This window comes from Ambystoma mexicanum, chromosome 8 (assembly GCF_040938575.1).
Source record: "Ambystoma mexicanum isolate Mex_15411 chromosome 8, UKY_AmexF1_1, whole genome shotgun sequence".
Classification (NCBI taxonomy): Eukaryota; Metazoa; Chordata; class Amphibia; order Caudata; family Ambystomatidae; genus Ambystoma; species Ambystoma mexicanum.
The window spans coordinates 906,797,009-906,817,245 of NC_090929.1; the positions used below are offsets into that span (position 1 = coordinate 906,797,009).

At 48.0% G+C, this 20,237-nt stretch overlaps 1 protein-coding gene across 7 annotated transcripts in view; it reads left to right on the top strand.

The window, feature by feature from the left end:
* OGDHL (oxoglutarate dehydrogenase L) overlaps positions 1–20,237 on the top strand; it is a 2,607,259-nt gene that overhangs the window by 21,773 nt on the left and 2,565,249 nt on the right. For 5 of the 7 annotated variants that reach the window (XM_069610806.1, XM_069610810.1, XM_069610809.1 and 2 more), the window contains exon 2: positions 1,308–1,347. The exons of the other annotated variants lie outside the window; for them this stretch is intronic. The gene's annotated coding sequence lies outside the window, so the exon portion shown is untranslated. The remainder of the gene's footprint in view (positions 1–1,307; positions 1,348–20,237) is intronic. 7 annotated transcript variants of the gene reach the window in all.

The window sequence follows — 20,237 nt, forward strand, 5'->3', positions numbered from 1 at the left end:
AAATGAGAAGGGGTTCCTCAGCTGTTTATATTGCATCAATGGTCCTGTCTAAGGCATTTCACTTGGTGGATAGTAAGATGCTATGGCAAAAACTATATAAATTGGGTATGCCTGTCGGATTGTTTGACATCTTGATTTGTCTGCACAATGAATCCTCTGTAGGGTGAGACTTAACTATGAGGGCTTAATGTCTCGATCTATTCCTACCTCGAATGGCTTAAGACAGAGTTGTCTATTTGCTCCTACATTATTTAACCTCTACATATCAGATGTGGGATGCCATCTAAATAAAGCCCCCCCCTTGTTCCACCAAAAATAGGCAACATCCAGATTTCCTGGGCTGCTTATGCAGAGGACTTTATATTGATGGACGTTAACACCGGTTGGTTTACAGAGACTATTAAACTGCTTTACCGAATATGTGCAATGGAACAATTTGGCATTTAACCCCGCAAAAAAACTGTTATACTAAAACTGTGTAGAACCAATAAGAAATGTACAATTGCTTGGTTCATAAATAAGATCAAGATCCAAGCTAAGGACCATATGGTATACCTGGGCTATCCTATTGTTGCTCACCCTAGCAGGGGATTTTATAGGGCTTACTTGAGGAATAAAGCGCTATTAGCAACACAAATGCTTAAAGTAGACAGAAAGTACGGTCACTTTTCGCTTGTTCTGGCCAGGAAGTTCTATATTGGTAAGGTTGTCCCAAGGCTCTCGTATGGTTTGGAATATTTCTCGGAGTGGATCCAAAGGGAGCTCAATTTGTATGAGGCTCTTTGGAGGAAATTCTTGTTCCATCTACCCCGCTGTATTAATTTTGCAGCTCTTACATATGAGTTAGGCTTGCAGTCGCTTACCAGTTTGGAAGAGTGGAAACAGTTGTCGCTCATGAGAAAATTACTGCTGAACCCTGCATCTAATCCTTAAGCGCTTTTTGAAAGTGAGGTTGGGAAAGGAGGAGGAAGCAAGGTTTCATCCAAGAGTTATGTATGAAGGGCCTCTCTATCCTTGGTAAAATTGGGTCTTCACAGAGGATGGTATTGTTGCCTAATTCTAACCTTGTATAAAAGAAAATTCTGTGTTTTGACTGGTCCAAAACCATAGACTCCACTATAAGATCTAAGTTATATGGTCATATAATCTCATACAAAAAAGAAATGGGAACATTAGAACCTTACTTGATTCCATTTCCAGGGAAACGTTGCAGAAATAACTTTATGCATTTTCATTTCAATGTTCTCCTAATGAATGAAATGCTAAGCATTAGGCAGGTAAACAATAAGTGTGCTCTTTTTCTCCAGGTTCTGTCAGAACAATCGAGTGGTTGAAACCTTGAAGCAGGTACTGATCTATTGTCCCACTTTAAGATCTCAGAGAATACTGTTTTTTGGGAAAAAAGTTTCAAATCTTTATTTTGTGCATCTGGAGTGTCTATGGTTCAATGTTTTTTGAGCAAATTTGTGTTTTTATCAGCTGGTCAATTTCTGGTAAAATGTGGGTTATCTAGTCAATTTTATCTGAAAATATTTGTCTTGTAATTGTAATTTTGAAGTTATGAATTTTGTATTACATAATATTGGCTATTTATCAATTGAAATTAATTTGCTTTGTTTTATCATTCTGAACAATGTGAAAAGGCTTTTATTATAAAACCAAAAACAAACAGATAAAAATAAAATAAACACAAAGTTCCAACTTGAATTCAACCAAATTTTTTTTAAACAGTCTTCCTCTTTTCACTTGTGATAAAGAGCTCAAAACAACTTCTTTTAAATCAAGAATATTTCCATAGTTCATTTGGATCAACAAAATGTCTTTATCAGGATAATTCTGCAATAGTACATAATACCCTCGTTTTAACAATGTTAGATACTTCTGCTGCAGTTCACACAACACTTGCCTCAGTGATATTAATTTGTCATGATGATTCTGTATCAGTTTTGCCACTTCTTCAATACCTTTAACCACACCACAGTACTTCAATGATTTCCACTTGGTCCACTCACCTGCCAGGCCTACTACTACAAGGACCTCTCAATTGACCATGCAGTGGGGGGGGGGGTTAAAGAAGAGGCTTTCCACAAGCTCGGCAGTGCGCCCATGTTGCGCAACGGGTCGAGTCAAGAGCCCCAAATTGTCAGAGAAATCGGGCTTGTGCGCCTTTTTCGGATGATGACTAAAACTCTACCTTGTGGAGGTCAGCCTGGCAGCAGGGGCGAGCAAGCTCTAAAGCTCTAAAAACTAGGGTGCACCAAGATCGCTATCCCTGCCTAGTGAAGTGTGTGGAACTGCTTGGGCATGCCTGCCAGCTGCTAATCGGAGGCTGCAGATTGAGGTACCATAGAGGCTGCAACGGCGCTGTGCCATTAAAATCAGCTCACAAGCCTAGGGTGGGCCTTAAACGGAGCACACGCAAATCGACGGGCATGGAGGCAGCAAATGTCACACTCTGGCGGAAATTAAAGGAAACCCAGGTTATTATTGTACACTTTGTCTATAGGCAGAGTTATGGAATGTAGTTGCAAAAGGCACTCCAGGTCCCTCTCGAGACAGAGCGATAGAAGCAGGGACAATAGGAGATCCGGGAGTAGATTTTCCTCACACAGGAGGCATCACTCTCCTCCAAACCCAAGAGCGATGCCCAGAGCTACGTCGGCTCAAGCCCTACACGTTCCCTCCTGTAGTGCCCACAGTATCCATCACCCTCTCCGCAGATGCACTACATGCACTCATCACATAGATGTGAATTCAGCTATTTATGCCAGATTTTCACTTGCTTCCCCTCACTTCCAGCTCCTGTGGCTACACCAGCATCTGCACCAGACACCCTTAGGTGGGGGGTCCTGATGAACTAGAAGGGGATATGATTAAGTTTCTAAAGAAGGAGATTGTGGACACAGTCACTGTTCATCTATTGCTGAACTTGGAGTACAGGAGCATGGCTGCTCCATCAGTGGGAGAAGTAGCCCAAGGTGCCAATAGCTGTTACTTCACTACTCTTCCTTCAGGCTTTGCTTTTCTCCAGAGCATATGAGTAACATAATTCTATATTTAACGTTTTTGTATTGCCATTTATATACAAATAATCAAACTTGTTTTAAGGTTTCCAGTTCAGCCAGTATACTAGGCATATTCATACAGTCTTGTTTCAGTGCCAATTAAACATAACAACAAAACACAAACTTTCTTCACTCAGTGGGCCACATATACTACTCGACGCATCTCTATTCAGGACAGTAGTTCAAAGGTACACCATGCTACACACGTTCACTATGTCAGGGTGTTATGGGGGACATCGTCGCCAGTTTACTTTCTGCAGGCCTGGGACCAGGTCCAACCCCCATATAAGTAATATATTGGTGTTCCTATACAGTATCCACCGCAGTTACATGGAGGTTTGTCATCTGCAGGGTAAAACTAGTCCCAGACCTGTACTTTCCAGGTCTCAAAGGTGGCGCTGTTGTTGGACTCTGGCCCGGTAGCCGCACCACCCCACATCCTTGTTTCCACCTCTGCCCAAAACTCAAATTCTTTACGGCAGTGAGCATACCATGGGCCCTTAGCCGATTTCCACGCCATGATAATGCACCTCTTAGCTATTATGCACGCCATGTCCATGAATTTTACAATATGTTTGCTTGCTGTTTCTAGGGTATGCGCCTAGCAGACATTCCTTTGGATTCCAAGCATATCTAGTGACCCCCGCCCTTTCGTTCCCAAAACTCCTGTGTTCTCACACAACCCCTAAGCATATGTATTAAATCTGCCCCCGCATTTCCACACCAAGGGCATGTTGGTCTGTGTGGTGTTGTTAAATTTAGCTACCCTATATGGTGTCATGTACGTGCGGTATAGCACATTCAGCTGGATTAGTTTGAAGCAGGAGTTTCTGGACACCTCCCGAGGATATCCTAATATGCGTTCCCATTCTTTTTCTCCTATATCTTCCCCCAAGTCCGTCTCCCAGCGTTCCTTCAGCACTGCACTCTTAGGGTTGGGCCTATATGCCAAAACACCATATAGTTTGGATACTGGTTTCCAACCATCGCTCAAACTGTACATCAGGGTCAATAGCGGGTCTACTTCCTCTTCCTCCGGCCATTTCGCCCACTTCCCTTTGACTACCTTCCTTCGTCTGAGATATCGTAGAAACTGCCCTTGCTATAGTAAGGACCCACATTCCCTGAACACACCGTCCTTGTGGATCTCCCCCTAGGTAGAGATACCCCCGTCTTCTCAATATCTCGCCACCGCTAAATTTTCCCTTTTCCTGCAAACATCCACTGCTATTGGAATCTTCGGTGAGTAGGGGTTCACTCTTTTCAACAGTGTCACAGTTCTTTGCCACACCTGTCTTCCCAATGTCGCAAGCATAGGTGTGGCGCCCAGTCAACTCAACGGCAACCATAGAATTTCCTTAAGGTATACTGGGGCCATTAAATGCTGCAACAAAGCTGATTCCGATGTAGCCTCATCATAGAGCCATTTAGCAACAAAGCTGAGTTGCGCTGCCAAGTAATACCTTTCTAGGTCTGGTAACTGCACCCCACCTATTTAGTAAGGCAGGCATTGTGTTGCGAGTGTGAACCTATGACGAGCCGCTCCCCATAAAAATTCCTGCAACAGGACTTATAGCAAGTGAAAAAAGGGGGCCTTGATATAGTAGTGGATATTGTCGAAAAAATATAAGAATCTCTGCAATTATGGCTATTCTGCCCATTAGTGATAGTGGTAGTTTTGACCAGAATGTCATGGACTTTCTCGAACCTTTTACCACGCTCGCCGGATTACAGCCATGCATCCCCTCCGGTGTGTGTATAATATTCACCTCCAATGCGCCTCGATGCACGCAGGCTGTGTTAGCGCTTTAAAAATGCTAAATAAATAAATAAAATGTATCAAAAGGATTCTACTCCCCATGGGAGCCCCACCTCTGGTAAATCATCCGCGCCCACCCCTTTCATGCCCGCCACCGGGAACATGCAGGACTTCTCTCTGCTAAAGCAGATTCCAGACACCCTCGCAAAGTTATCCAGCACCTCCAGGATCGATAGCATGGTATAGCGTGGGTCCCTCAGGTATAGCAGAACATCGTCCGCGTATAACAAGATCAGGTGTCCAGCTCCTCCCACCCATATTCCTGCTTCCAAAAACTCCTTGCAAAGGTAGATAGCTATTGGTTCCAGCGCTAGCACATACAGCATGGATGACAGCGGGCACCCTTGCCTTGTACCCCTTTGTATGCCCCAAGCCAAAGGTACCTGCCTCCCAGACTTAACCCTTGCCAACGTTGAAGCATTATAGTATCTGCACCCATTTGATAAACTGTTTGCCAAACCCAAACTCCTGCAATACTGCAAATAGCCACTCCCAATATAATGAATCGAAAGCTTTGATCGCATCCAGCGACACTATTGCATATTGCTCTTGGGAATCGGTAGTCTGCGCAATAATGTGCTGCTGGCGGCGCAAGTTCATGGCGGTGCTATGACCCAGGATAAAGCCATTTTGGTCTACATGTATCAGACCACCAATTACCTTTCGTAGTCGCCCAGCCAATACTGTTGTCAATATCTTCATGTTCTAGTTTAACATGGCCAGTGGCCGGTAAGAGTCACACGTATTGGTGGCTTTCCCAGGTTTGGGGATCGGGATAACTAGAGTTTCCCTCATACTTGCCGGAAGCGTTCCTTTCTTGTCGGCCTCCGTAAATACCTTGTGTAGCACAGGGGTCACTATTGAAGCATACATTTTGTAGAACTCTGGAGGGAGTCCAACACTACCCGGGGTCTTAGTAGTGGCCAGTGACTTAATTGCTTCCCCAATTTCCTCAGCTATTATATCCTGTTCTAGTGCAGTTTGTTGTATCGTTCCCCTTCTAGGCAACCCTATTTCGTCCAGCGTGCCCAAAATTTCATCTTGGGGAACCTGATTCTCATGACTATATAGTATGGAGTAAAATTTAGCAACATGTCGTTAATTCCTTGCTGTGTTCTGCACACATTGCCTTTCTCGTCCCTTAGTTCAGTGGTTAGGCATCTCGGGTATTCCCTCTTACACGGCCATGACAAAAGTCTGCTCGGTTTGTCCCCTTCCATGTATGCCCTAGTGCTTTTAACCTTGTAATCATATTTTGACAGCCTCCCCCAAGCCTCAAGGCAGCGTTGTCTGGCCTCAGCTAGTTTCACCTCAAAAGCCTGTTGACCCGTCAACCGACTCTCCATATCCCGACTCTCCTCTTCTACCCTCAGTGTTTTCCTGATACCGCCCGCACTAGCAATAGCCTCCCCTCTGACCACCACTTTCAATTCAATGTTTCCCATACCGTGCCCCATTCCTTCACACTGCCCACATTGCGTTTCAAGAACACCTACAGTCTAGTTTCTCTCAAAATGTGATCTGTCAAGGCGTCAGTGGGCATGCGCCACATTGGTATGGGGGCCTTGGTCCTACCACCTTCCATTCCAGCATTAGCGGTGAGTGATCCGAGATTGTCCTGCCTAAGTAGTGCACTGCTTCTGTTTCCACCATCTGGGTCCTGCCTACAAATAATCTATTCTGGTGTATAAACGATGGGGAGAGGAGTAGTAAGAATAATTCCAATAGGCCAACCCCAACCTATGCACGTGGTGGACCTTCAAGCTCAGGGCAGGTGGTCAAATGTCACCCACGTCCAAGCATTTGCCAGCTGATGTGGTATAACCAAGTTCCTGCTTAGTCACATCAGCCCAGTGGCAACAGTGTTTTCATATTTTCAAAGTCCCGCTCCTCCGTAGCTCACACGCCCCCCCCCCCCCCACTTAGCAACTTTCCCCTCAAGTGACAGGTTCTTCGCCGCCATCTAAGTTTTTGTGCTCCAGCCACATGTTGGCTGCAGCCGGCATGTCTAGGAAGATTGTTCTTCCCTTGTAGATCACCTTGAGCCTTGACGGATACATAAGTATGTATTTGACATTCAGTTGTCAGAGTTTAGCTTTAATCGGCACAAAGGAGTTCCTTGCTCTTTGGACAGCCGACATGTAGTCCTGGTAGATGGCCATCTTGGAGTTATCCCGTTGTATTACTCCTCCTTCCCTTGAGTATTTTAATATTGCTTCCCGGTCCTGAAAGTTCAAGATCTTTGCTATTATTGGGCGAGGTTATGACCCCGGTGGAGGCCGCTTATGGAGGGACCGGTGGGCACGCTCCACCACAAATCCCTGTGACAGGTTGCCCGCACCCACTTCTTGTAGTAGCAATGTCTCCATATAACTTGTGGGGTTTGTGCCCTCCAAGCCCTCTGGAATCCCCAGCAACCGAACATTGTTCCGTCGGTCCCGCCCTTCCGCATCTTAGGACCGCAGTTCCAGCACAGTGTTTCTCCTTTCCAGCTCCTTCAGTCTAATTTCCAAGTCTTTCATGGTCTCTGGGGTTTCTTTCAGGCAGGTTTCAGCAGTCGTCACCCTCTCCGCCAGGTTGCATGCGTCTTGTCGTAGGAGCTGCACGTCATCCTTTACTTTGTCTATCCTTGTTTCCAGGGATGACCTAAGTGCCGCTATCGCCGCTAGCACTCGATCTTCTTTTTTGCCTGGCTTTGGTGACTCCGATGCCTGCTGTGTAGCTATGCTGTTATGTGTCAAGTCACGAGAATTGGCGGCATTGTTGAAGGAGTCCATGATGGTGGCTTTGTTTTAGTCGGGGACCTATCTATGCTCGCGAAATATTGCGTGATCCGTTAGCCATGACTTAGCACCTATCCCTCACGTTGATGCACTATTGTCTAGTTGCTCTGTTCCCAGCACCAGTAGGCCCCGCTGCCTCTCGGTAGAGCCTTCTGCTGTCAGGGTATGTAGTGCAAGCGGACCCCCGAATCTCGCTACAGTAGTGCTCCAGTTATCCAGCCCTGCAGGGTAGTATTATACTGCAGCGACACACGCCAGTGTTAACAGTGTGGCTGCAGTCTTAGCCCGCCACTACTGCTTCCAAGAACACTTGAGTTCGGCCCACCCCAGCGGTCACAGCAGCCCTACCAGGCCGCACTTCTACGCTCTGTAGCCGTTGCTATAGTGTGGGTGCCCGTTGTCGCCAATTTGTTAGTCTTTGTGTGCACACCACCAATGGCATGGCCCTGCGAGACTCCTGTGCCTTATGTCATTTGAATGTTATCTGGCGGGGGCCTGTGCACCCAGTTACCAATGTAGCGCACTCCCCCTGGCCTTGTTAGACTCAGAAACCAGCTCTCCAGGGTCTGTTCTGCCCCACCAGTTGGTTCCGTGCCCCAGTGTAGCACTCATCGTAAGTTTTTGCTGGCTAGGCAGTAAAGTTGCTCCCGGCCCGTACCTTGCAAACTCAAAGCCCCTCTACCATTCTATTAACTGCTGCCAACGCCAGGACCGTGTTGCACTGCGTCCTAGTCCAACTGTGCAGGCAGCCTCGCAGCTGTATTTTTGCCAGATTTAGTATATTCTCTGCACCGTGGATCTCAGTCTAGGTGCGGTCACTATCACGCTGTATTAAGAAGCTGTTCTTACCCTGCTTGCCTCCACTCTGGGTATTCGTACGCTTTTGTGCAGCCGGAATTCCTGCCAATCACTGCCACCCCGTGCTGCCGCTCGGGTCGCATCCACCAGTACCGAGCACCCACCAGTCACCTCGGTCAGCGGGCGCACCACCCAGCCTGCACCGACAAGCCAAGGTTCCTTCCAGCAGACCCTGCAATTATCAAATTTGCGCATGCAAGGCCGCCGCTTCCTCGCTCCTGTCCTTCTGCCCAATGATCTGTGCTGTGTCCCCTGGCGTCATCCATGCCCGTCTGCTGCTCGAGCCAGCAAGAGTCTCTCTCCCTCAGCAGTGTCTCTTCCAACGGGGCACCAGCGGTCCTGTGTACCCCGAGGACCTTGGTGTTGGCGGTCCCTTCGTCGGCCTCCGTTCAGCTCCATCAGCCATTTTAGCTCACCAGGGCTCTCGTTCTTCAGCGCCTCCGGTTCTCGCGGGAAGCACCGATTCTAGGCAAAACCACTTTAGGGGGATATGCAGCCTCTTCACACACCATTTGGCCGTTAATTCGCTTTGTAGGCTTCACCACATCGCTAATACACAGGATTGTTGCTGAATATAGACGGGAGCTTCGATGCTTCATCTCCTCGCTCCGTGCGCTCAGGCCATGCCCATGAGTTACATAATAAACGTAGAATAGAAGGAACTTGAGGAGGGCAGCGATCCCCAGCAGTTGAACTGGACTAAGCGTTACCCTATTTTTTTCAGACCGAATTTGCAGACGCCATCAAGATTGACTCTTTGCCCTTGCTTTGCGGGATACACTATGTGGCCATCGTGGATGCTGTTCCCTCCAAACCTGTTGATAAGGGTGTTGAGGAGTCGAGAGAGCCCATGGTGAAACTAACTTTGATCTCAGCCCACTAGGTATTCGGGATATACTATGTATTTTCTCCTCAATTACTTTGTCTTCCTCCTGAAGCTAGAAATGGAGATTATGTTCTGCTCTGACATTTTACCTGATCCTTTCAGAGCTCTCGTTCTAAGGAACATTTCTGAGGTTACTGCAAGATGCTACATCTGAATGAGGACATGGAAGGGTGAAGCTTCCCAGTGAGCCATCCTGTTCTGGTTATCATTTCTAGGTCAACTCCTGTTTGGCTCCAACATAGATGAAGTGGTTACGAAGGATCAGGATCGGTGCAAGCTATCTACTACCATTAGGCTCAACACTGTAGCCAGTTGCAAGGGGTGCTACAGACCAGAATGCCCACCCAGCCTGCAGAGGCCCTTGGAGTGGTCGCTACCAGGAGAGAAGCACCTCCAAGCCCAATACCCTCTGGAGCAAAGGCAACCACTGCTCCTCCACCTTCCTGACCTCTTAAAGCTGTCCCTTTTTTTTTTTTTTTGTTTTGTTTCCTCCGGGGCACTTAAGTCATGTGGCATCTGCAAGACTTAGTGTCTGACGCCTGGATCCAGGACATTGTACAGTATGGCTATTGCATATAATTCCCCCCACCCCTCTCCGAGTCAGGGTCAGTGCTTACCTGGTGAAGAAGAAGGCACTAGAGGAGGGTATATAGAAGTATGGAGACCCATCATAGACGTAAAGAAGGCCAGTGTATTTGTTCAGGACCTACTCATCGGGATGGAGAATCTGCAGTCCATCATTTCCATGGTGGCCCTGGGACACTTCCTCACATCGATTGACCTAGAGGATGCTTGTTTTCATATACCGATCCACCTGGCACACCAGCGATTACTGTGCTTCGCTGTGCAGGGAGCCCACCTTCAGTTTTGGGTACCCTTGCTGATGATTTCAGATAAAAGGCTGCTTCCTTTGGTATGAAATCAGCACTTAGGTGTTTTCCAATGCCCTTGCCCCGTTGGAGATCCTCTATCAGAAGAGAATATCTCTCCATTCATAGTTGGGCATTTGGCTGATACTTGGGAGCAGGCCACCAGGGATACAGCGCTGATGTGCTCCACTCCCAGTTCAGCTGGCTTCTCACCAAAAGGAAATCATCTTTGATGCCAATCCAGAAGTTGGAATTTATGGGAGGGCGTATTCAACATGAAAAAGGTAACAGTTCCACTCCTTTCCAACAGAGCACACAAGCTGAAGACCAGGCTCTTAGCACTTCTACGTTCCAGTGGACCACTTGCACTTAAATGGCTGACTGTGCAGGGGAATCTGGCAGATACTGTCTTCATTGTTCCATGCATCATCTCGGCCTCTGATGAACCATGTTGTGGGATCTATTTACCCACTCAGCAGTACTCCCATCCATAACAAAGCTGTACTTAAGCAGAAACAGCAAAATGGCTGCGCTGGCTCCTTTGAGCACCACTGCCTCAAGGCAAAACTGCATTTTGCAACTACAAAAAGATGGCTGCACTATCTTGCCAAGCACATGTTGGAACAAGGGGGCACACTGTGAAAGCCTGCCAGTGTGTTCTTACATGTACAAAAGAAGGGGAGTGAAAAAGCAGCGCTGCTTTGCTGCAAGCCCAAAGTTCCCAGTTGAAAAAGGGAAATATTTACATTTAAAAACTATGCTGCTCTGATGCTCGTTTTTCCACTGTTCCTCATCACAATACTTTTATTAATGAGACCTTGCCATGCTTATCCACATTCACATTGTGCTCCAGCAGGCAAGAGCAGTATTCCTGAATGACAGGCTGTTGTTCAGATCTGAAGAAATCAAAAGAAGCTGTACTCCAGCTACATGGGAAACACTTTACTTTTTGGCTACAAAATGTCAAGGATCAATGTGCCAAAAAGGGCCCTGGCTCTCTGGGCCTATGTCAATATAGTGCATTTGTTTTTAAACAAATTGCTGCATACTCGAAACTACTTGTTCAAAAGTGAATGTTGGATAAGGCCCTGTGCTTATCTAGCAATGTTAAGGGGGTTTGTGCTGTGAAACATATAGGGGAGATCTTATTCAACAGGCTTTATTCTGATTTATAACAAAAATAAGTAAAATAAGGAATTAAATTGCATTGGCTACTTGGGGGGAAATCAGCCCCAAACAGGTTTCTGCTTGGGGGTTGCCAGCAACAGAAGGCCCCTCACAGTAGATGCAAGAACACACAAGTGCTAATTGCTACCTTGGCAGACTTTTGTCTGGGCTGAGGCCACTTACAATGGAAGTTCTGGGACACCAACCTGTGAAGTGGAGGGGGCCATAAACCTTCAATCAAACTGGGAAACCCCCTCCCCACACTGGGCTGAATTGACAGTTGGAGGTAGCTGAAGAGAAAGAAATGGTCCCAGGGAAGGACAGCGGATGCCCATTTGTTTCAAAAGACTATTTTATTAAGAAACTTTAAGGACGGTTATTTTTGCAACAGAAATTCGCAGGAATGTAAGAAGTTAACAGTTTTCATGTAATTTTGGGTTTTAATTTAAGACGTAGCCTTCACTGCCACCTTGGGAATAGAAATGGAAAGTGTACATGATGCCAATGTAAAATTCAATACTGACATGCCTGATGATGATCCATACACACGTGTAAAGTTATAGAATTTTAGGCCGAATATTTCACACCAAAAATGACTAAAAATCATTAGAAGGGCGAAACAATGTCTCCCAAACTGGAGAGTTGGACTGGCATGTTCTGCATAAAATATGAAACCTGCTTATGTAATTTGTTAAAAGGCCCCACATGTACAAATGTGCCATTTATGGCAAAACTGGATTTTAGCCAAAGTAACTGTGGGAGGTTCTGGACATTGTACAACTCACATCATAAATCTGACATCATGCTCTTGAAACCCAACCAGCTGATAGGAAGGCGGTAACTATCACCCCTGACCAATCCAGTGGTTTAGAGGCGTTCTTAGCTAAGCCTGCCCTTCCATATAATTCTATGATGTCACCATGCTCTATAAAAAGGGTGGCTGACAGGACACACACTTTTTCCTGCGCCTGCGTTCCTGATCTTCTACATAAATCTTGCCAGATTCTAGATCCCACTGCAAAGCCAAAGCATAGCTGATTCCAGATCCCACTGCAAAACCAAAGCATAGCTGATTCCAATGCAAGGCCAAAGCATTGCTGGCCATCCCAGAAAGGCCTCATTCATGAAATCCCACTAAAATCTCAATAACCAAAGGGAAAAGCTGTGGTATTCTTTTGAGAAGCATCCTAAGACCAGCCTGGCTTTTTGCCCACTAACTGCATGCCCGCTGCAACCCTGCCATCCAGCTGTCCTGATTATCCAGTGACCAGACGGGTCCAGCTGTTGTTCTGCTAGGAGAGTCCGCTGCTACCTGGTAACCCGAGCCCTAGAGTCCAGAACCTGGTTGACTGTTCCTAATCCCAAATCTAAGGGCGGACTGTGAGTATCCCACATCCCATGACAAATAGTCTACCCCATATTGACTTTTGTCTTTGTTCCGCTCTATAAGCAACCCTATCCATACCCTGTTAACCTGTACAGACTGTTCTAATTTCTAATTTTCTGTGACCCTGTTCTTGTTTCCCAGTGTTAGCGCAATTGTTTCATTCACCTCATCTTGTAACTCATTAATAGTATTTGGAGTAATTTAAAGTAATTCCCACATAGATCTGAACACGCCAGGAAAAGGTTGACATCGCAAATCAATCTTTGAACGTACCGTGGCTTTCTTTAACAAAATTTGCCTTTCATTTTTTTTAAACGATTTTCTCTTTTGAACTGCTTTGTTTTCCTAAAACAAACTTTATTCTACCTTCCAAATCTCTGTCAATTCTTCAGCGATAGCCCTCCTTTCACTTCCATATGCCAAAAAACCACATTCCGATTCAGTGTTTTTCACCCGTTTTTGAAAAAAACATTTGGTATTTAAAACTGCAAACTAAAATGCAACTTTTCCATGTGTGAATTCATCTGCACTGGGTTTTCAATTTCAATCTGTTTTGTGAACTGTATGCTTTTGTGATACCTTACCTTATGGTTGATAGTGATATAACGTCCCTGATACTGTGATAAAACATATGCATATCATTATTTAGACACATATAATTAATTATTTTTCAAAATCGGAGTGTCATTTTAGGCCTTTGCAAATGGTTTAAAATTCGTTTTTGCCTCTTATTTTGTGAGGGAAGGTCGGATTTTGATTTTTTTCGCATTGCAGGGGGAAACCGTACCTTGGGTGCTATCTTTCCTAATTCAAAAAGTGCTTATATTCACTTGTGCTTTGGATATGTTCTACTAGAAGGTTAACCAAGTGCATTGCTCCCATTTCCATTGTCATTAGCACCCCATTGGTGATTGCTGCCCAATATTAAAATTTGTGTGATTTTTGTGAATTTTAAAAATAAATAATTATTGTATTTTCACCAAACATCCTGGTTCATGGTCCATTGTGGCCGGGGGTATTTGTAAAAAGGGGTGTGAGACGGGTCCGGTACCGACTCAATTTGAATTTGTTGAAATTAAAGAAAAAGCATTCCTATTGAGCACCACATCCCAGGCTAAGACCAAGTTTCCTGGTCCAGTGTGTGGCACCCGATTGGAATCCTTAACAATGTCTTTGCCCACTGGGAGGTAGCCTCTCAAATGTATGACCAATGGATTGCCATGATGAAGAATGTTGCCAGTAGGATGCATGGTAGTTGGTGGACTTCAGCAATCTCCTGTTATGCTTTTCTTGGATCCTCACAAGCTCCTCATACTCACAACCAACGCTAGCCAGATAGGCTGGAGTGACCCCTGCAAATAGTTCTCCATCTAGGGGAAATGGCCAGCATCAACCAGCAGAAGGTCCCCCTACTGGATGGAACCTTTGGTGATCTGTGAAGCACTTTGCATGCTAGCTCCCCAACTCCTTGGGAAATCTGTCCTTGCTCGTACAGACAATTGGGTCTCCAGGGTTGACATCAATCACCAGGGGGATCCTGTTCCACAGCGGCTCACGTCCCCGACGGTGAATTGGGTGGAGGGTCACCTTTAGCTGAGAGGGGCCTCTTCACCAGTCATCTTGAACTTCTGGGCGGATGCTCTCATTACCAAATTTCCCTTGTGGGCTACTCTCTATCACCAGACCTTATATTTTCTCAGCTGCCACCTGGGCTCACCCTCAGTGGAACTATGCCTCCAAGGCCAACACCTTTTTTCTGTGTGCTTTCCCTCCCATTCAGAGACTGCTGCTCCCAATCCTCATTGAACCCTGATGGCTGAGGAAGGCTGGGTGCCCCTGTTCCTCCAGCTCTCCAGCAGATGCCCCCTAAGACTCGATGTCAACTTTTTCACTCATTGTCTCCTCTCCCTTTTACTTCCACTTTCTACACTCTGTCTTATTCCTGTCCCTCCTATCGCTCTCACACAACCTGGTCCTCGTCTCCACCCTTTGATGTTAATAATTTCTCCTCACTACTACTCCCTCCTTCAGCCGACTACTTCTTCCACCTCTACTGTACTACTGCTCTCCGCCCTCACCATTACTCTCTTCGACCCACTGCTACCCTGTCCCATTACTACTGCTACCACTCCATCCACTCTCTACTACACCCCCTTCGTTCACTATCACTTCACACCTCTTACACTAACTAGACTACTTCACTCACTTCACATGCACACGCACTTGCTAAACAAATATCCCACTGTTTCCAACAATGGTTTCCTTCCTGCACTGCTTCCTCCTTCTGAGTACACCCAAACAACCCACCATTTCCTGGTTCCTTTCCCCTCTCTTCAATCCTATGATTGGACAGCAGGTCCTATTTAATCCTGCTTCTCCTCCCGCCCCTTGGTATGTCTGTGTACATGCCAAGTTTAAATGGTGGGCTAAGCCCCGCCCACTGTCTCTACACTGGTTCGCCAAGGATCAACTATGGAGTCACGGATACTGTATCGCCTGAGTTTGTTTTAGGGAATCCAGGTTCTGGGTCTCTCAAGGCAAGTCCAGGTCCTTTTGGGGTCTGTGTCCACCTGTGAAGTTCGACTTGCTTCTGCTGAAAAATGCACCCTGTGCCTTGCAGATGTGTAGTGGCGTCCTGCCACCTCTCTTCCTCTAAAGCGTGGAACATCTCGCTCAGCCTGGAGGGCTGGATCGTGGTCTGTAGTCTGCCGGGTGCAGGTTTTCAGGGACCAGGCTGTGCATATCGTGCAGCACAGGAGAATGTCTTTTTGGCTGGATGTTACCCTCAGCCAGAATTGTCAGGGCAGCTCTAGGAAACACAGAAAAACTGGCGAGCCTTTTTATCTTTAGAAATGATGTGAGACCACTGTGTACTGCACCAGTTTGATCTGGCACAAGGGGAAGAAGTAAAAACTTGGTCCCTCCCAACTGCCACCTTCCCGTTCAGGGGTACGGCTGCTTCTGAGTTTCCCCCAGATGGGTCCACCAACTCCGGCTGAGAGGGGTTCCGACCGCATCATAAAAAGGTGAACGCGATCTATGCAAAAAAATTATTTTGGGGGGGCGTGGCTTGGAGCCGACGCGATGCAGTCGCTCCTCTAAAGCCACCTGTGGACTGCCCGCTGCTATAGCTAAAATTGTGCGGTTCCTGTGGCTTACATGATCCATCGACGCCAGCTATGTGGATCGGAACCGATGGGGCACTAGCAGCTCAAAGATGAAAGCCGGGAGAGGGAGCACTATGTCCGTACTCGTCGCTTGAATCCCGGTCCCCCTCTCTGTCGCTTGGAGAATCCAAGATGGCGGGCGCACGTATGATGGCGGGCGCAGTCAGGAGTTGGAAGCGATCCTCCCCGTAGCACTGGAGCCGGAGGGGACGGACGAGCATTCGGATATCCAGACAAGAAGCGGGGACTGTTTCCATCGGCCGGTGAGGGCGGCCCGGGCCCCCCCCTGGAACCGATGAGAAGCCCCACATTCACTGGCTCCGTTTTGTGCACCCTCTCTATCTTCAACCTGGGGCGCCCTGGCCCACGCCGCCTTACAGCTACACATCCAGCGGACAGAGATCTACGCGGGCTGCGTTAGTGGCCCACCTGGGTGCCCGGTGGGGCCTACCTTCCGGCCTATGGACATATGCAACGGCCCTTGAAGCAACTCAATTCCCTGGAGCGGAGATGGGAGACCCTCCCCCCAACGGTTGGCGGCGGGGGCCCTCAGCAGGAGCCCCTTGAGAGATCTAAGGTAGGCCTAGCCCGCATGCTTTTCTCCCTGAGCCCTTCCTGGGGCGCCCCGGCCCAGGGCCCTGCTGCCCGCGGATAAGGCCTACATCCCGCACGGGCACCGCTTCTTAGCCTCTGGGGGCCCGCTGCTTTGCTCCCGGCGGCCACTGTCCCGCCGCTGACAACCAGCGCGATGACCAGGCAACAAAAGACCACCAAGTCTTCGGACATAGCAACTCTGCTGACCGCTTCCGACAAAGCTAAAAAACAAGATTCCTGCCCCTCTATCTCACGGGAATCCCTAGATAACAAGGGACCTTTGGCGACCAAAGAAGATATACGTGAATTCATGGCGGATATCAAATCAGAATTCCGCTCTTGTATGGCGGAACTCACAACTAAACTGGAAAGCACAGATAAAGTCTCGGAGGTTGAACAAAGAGTGGGAGTTGTTGAGGATCATATCCAAGATCATGCCTCCGCGCTAACTGAGGTCCAACGCTCAATCGGACTATTGCAGGACAAGTACGACATCCTGGAATACAAGCAAGAGGACCTCGAAAATAGGGCCCGACGCAACAACCTCCGCATTCGGGGGGTTCCCACTTCGATCCCAGACAAGGGGTTGGCTGAATATGTGGGCCTCTTTTTCCAATCTCTCCTCCCTGACCTCGAAGATTCACAGCTTCTCCTAGATCACACCCACAGGCTGAACCCCCGACGCGGAGTGGAATCGGATGGCCCCCCGGACGTCATCACTAGGGTGCACTTCTTTACCACGAAGGAAGCCATCTCGGCGATAAGCCGCTCCATAGACGAAATTACATTCCAAGGGACCTCCCTCCAGATCTTTCAGGACCTTTCTCCTCTTACTCTTCAAAAGAGGCGAGCCCTTCGCCCTCTATCCACCCTTGTTCAGGCTCAAAAAATCTGCTACAGATGGCTCTTTCCCACAGCTTTGCAATTTTCCTACAAGGGCTCGCTCAGGAAAATTAGCCACCTGGAAGATGCTACCGACATCCTGCGCCCAGATGCTTCCAAACCCTCGTCTTTCCTGCCCTCCGAAGCAACGGCTGACTCAAACCGGGTGGCCTCTCCTAATCTCACACAAGATTCTTGGTCGAAGGTCCCCAGATTCCGGAAGAGGAAATAGCCAGATGCAACCCTATGATGGAGCTTCCACCTCGACCCCGGCTTGCAGCCCTGCACCATGCTCCGATCAGCACCCTCAGGAACACAGATAAGCTTCATTCTTAATGCAGCAGGCATTATTCCACGGTCCAGGCCCCGTTCCAAAGCACAGTCTATCTATGAGTGCTTGGAACAAACCACTAAGATTACCTGTAAGGTTAGCAATGTTGGCTACACACTGTTCTATGGCCCCGTTGGCCAAGGGAGGCATTAGACCCGCAAAAGGTCAGCCACCCTCAGTTAAAACTCGGTCCTCCCGTTGGCGGCCCGAGAAAAAACCCCACAGGCCGGTTGGGGAATTGCCACTCACTCCGCAACATGATGGCTGATCCCTCTACATCTCCCCCTCTCCCCCAGGACTCGTCAACCTCCCCGGAACTGGCCCCAGAACATCGAACTCTTGAGGTTCTTCTCCCTGAATGTCAAGGGACTAAATTCACCCACCAAACGCAAGTCCATCCTACAGAAGCTTCAGAACGACGGTGCAGCAGTGGCTATGCTACAAGAAACCCACCTGCTGCCGGCAGACCATAGCCGCCTGCGCTCCCGAAACTTTCAGAAGCAACCTTTTGCATCTAGGAACTCCAAGAGGGGTGGCACAGCTATCCTATTTGGGAGGGGACTGAACCCTCAAATTCTAGACTCTATAAACTGCCCAGGGGGCGGTACATGGCGGTGAAATGCCTACTACTGGGACAACTCTATTCTATAATTTCTGTATACGCACCCAACTCAGGCCAGGCGCTGTTCTATGAATCCCTGAGCACAACTCTCTCCCCGTTTCTGGAAGGCCAGATAGTGATTGGAGGGGACTTCAATGGGGTCCCGGACCCCACGAAAGACAAGTCACACCCCCCCCAGTGCCGGAGACCTCACCATAGCCCTGGCTCTCCTACAACTATTTAGAACTTTGGGGATGGTGGATTCATGGAGAGTACTCCACCCATCCGAAAGAGACTTTTCCTTTTATTCTTATGTCCACAGAACCTTCTCCATGATAGATGATCTTCTAGTGCCTCCACAAATCTTCACGTTCACCAACAATGTGGCAATTGGCTCCAGAATCTGTCTGTTCACGCTCCGGTGACCCAGGAAATCCGAGTGCAGGAACCAGCTAACCCCCAACAGCGCAGATGGACTCTATATGATCCGATTCTCAACGAGATGCCACTCAGAGAGGCGATCGCAACCACTATCACCAACCTCTTTAAGGAGAACCCCAGTGAAGAAACCTCTACCACCAATACTTGGGACACAATGAAGGCAGTAGTGCGGGGTGAACTGATTGCGCAAGGAGCCGCCTATCATAGACACAAACGTCAAACTCGCCAGGGCCTTGAGGAAGACCTTCGAAATGCAGAAAGGACCCATAAGGAGAAGGGCTGGACCCCTAAAACTCAGCGGGCCATCCGGATAGCACAAAAAAAGATCGAGGCCCACTATGCCGAACACACTGCCCACCAAATGGCAAAAGCAAAACAGTTTTATTATGGTAAAAACAACAAAGCAAATAAGCTACTAGTGGGCAAACTTTCCAAGGTGAAGAGGAACAATACAATTGTGGGCCTGCAGGACCAACGAGGCAAGGTCCATTACGCTGACCAGGACAAACTGCAGCTCGCTGCGACCCACCTGACTCAGGTGATGACCGCTCCAGTGCGGGACATGTAGGAACAGAAGGAATACCTACGGGGTGCAGCGCTTCCCTGGCTAAAAAGAACAGCCCGTGACTCTCTGGAGGCACCGATTACTGACGAAGAAGTGGACGAGGCAATAAAAGCCCTTAAATCCCGAGCCCCTGGCCCTGACGGGTATACAACCAGGTTTTACAAGATTTTCAAACCCCAACTATTAGCACCTTTTGTACAGTTGTTTAACTCGTTCAGGACCACGGGCACTGTAACCCCGTCCATGCAGGAGTCAATTACGGTCTTATTACCTAAACCTGGAAGCGATCCGAAGAACCCTGCATCATATAGACCCATTGCCCTGCTCAACATAGATGCTAATATTTACTCTAAAATCCTGGCATCACGTCTGTCTCAGATCTTGCCGGAGATAATCAGTGCGGATCAGAGTGGCTTCCTCAGACACCGCTCCACGGCCGACAACATTCGAAGAGCCTTGGATCTGGTGGAACTTGCCTCCTGGGATTCCCGGGAATTGGTGCATCTGGCCCTGGACGCGACCAAGGCGTTCGACAAAGTGGATTGGACTTTCATGAGGCTCACCCTTGAGGCTTTTGGATTTGGCCCGGAGTTCTGCACTATGACGCTGGCAAACTACAAAGCTCCCAAAACCCTTCTCAGGGTTAATGGTACCCTCTCCTCCCCATCAACCTAACTTGCGGAACCCGACAGGGATGCCCGCTGTCGCCACTTCTCTTCGCTCCAATTATGGAACCGTTTGCCCAGCGGATCAGGTTGAACCCTGCAGTCGAAGGCTTTCAATTAGGCTCAGCATACCACAAGCTGGCCCTCTATGCAGACG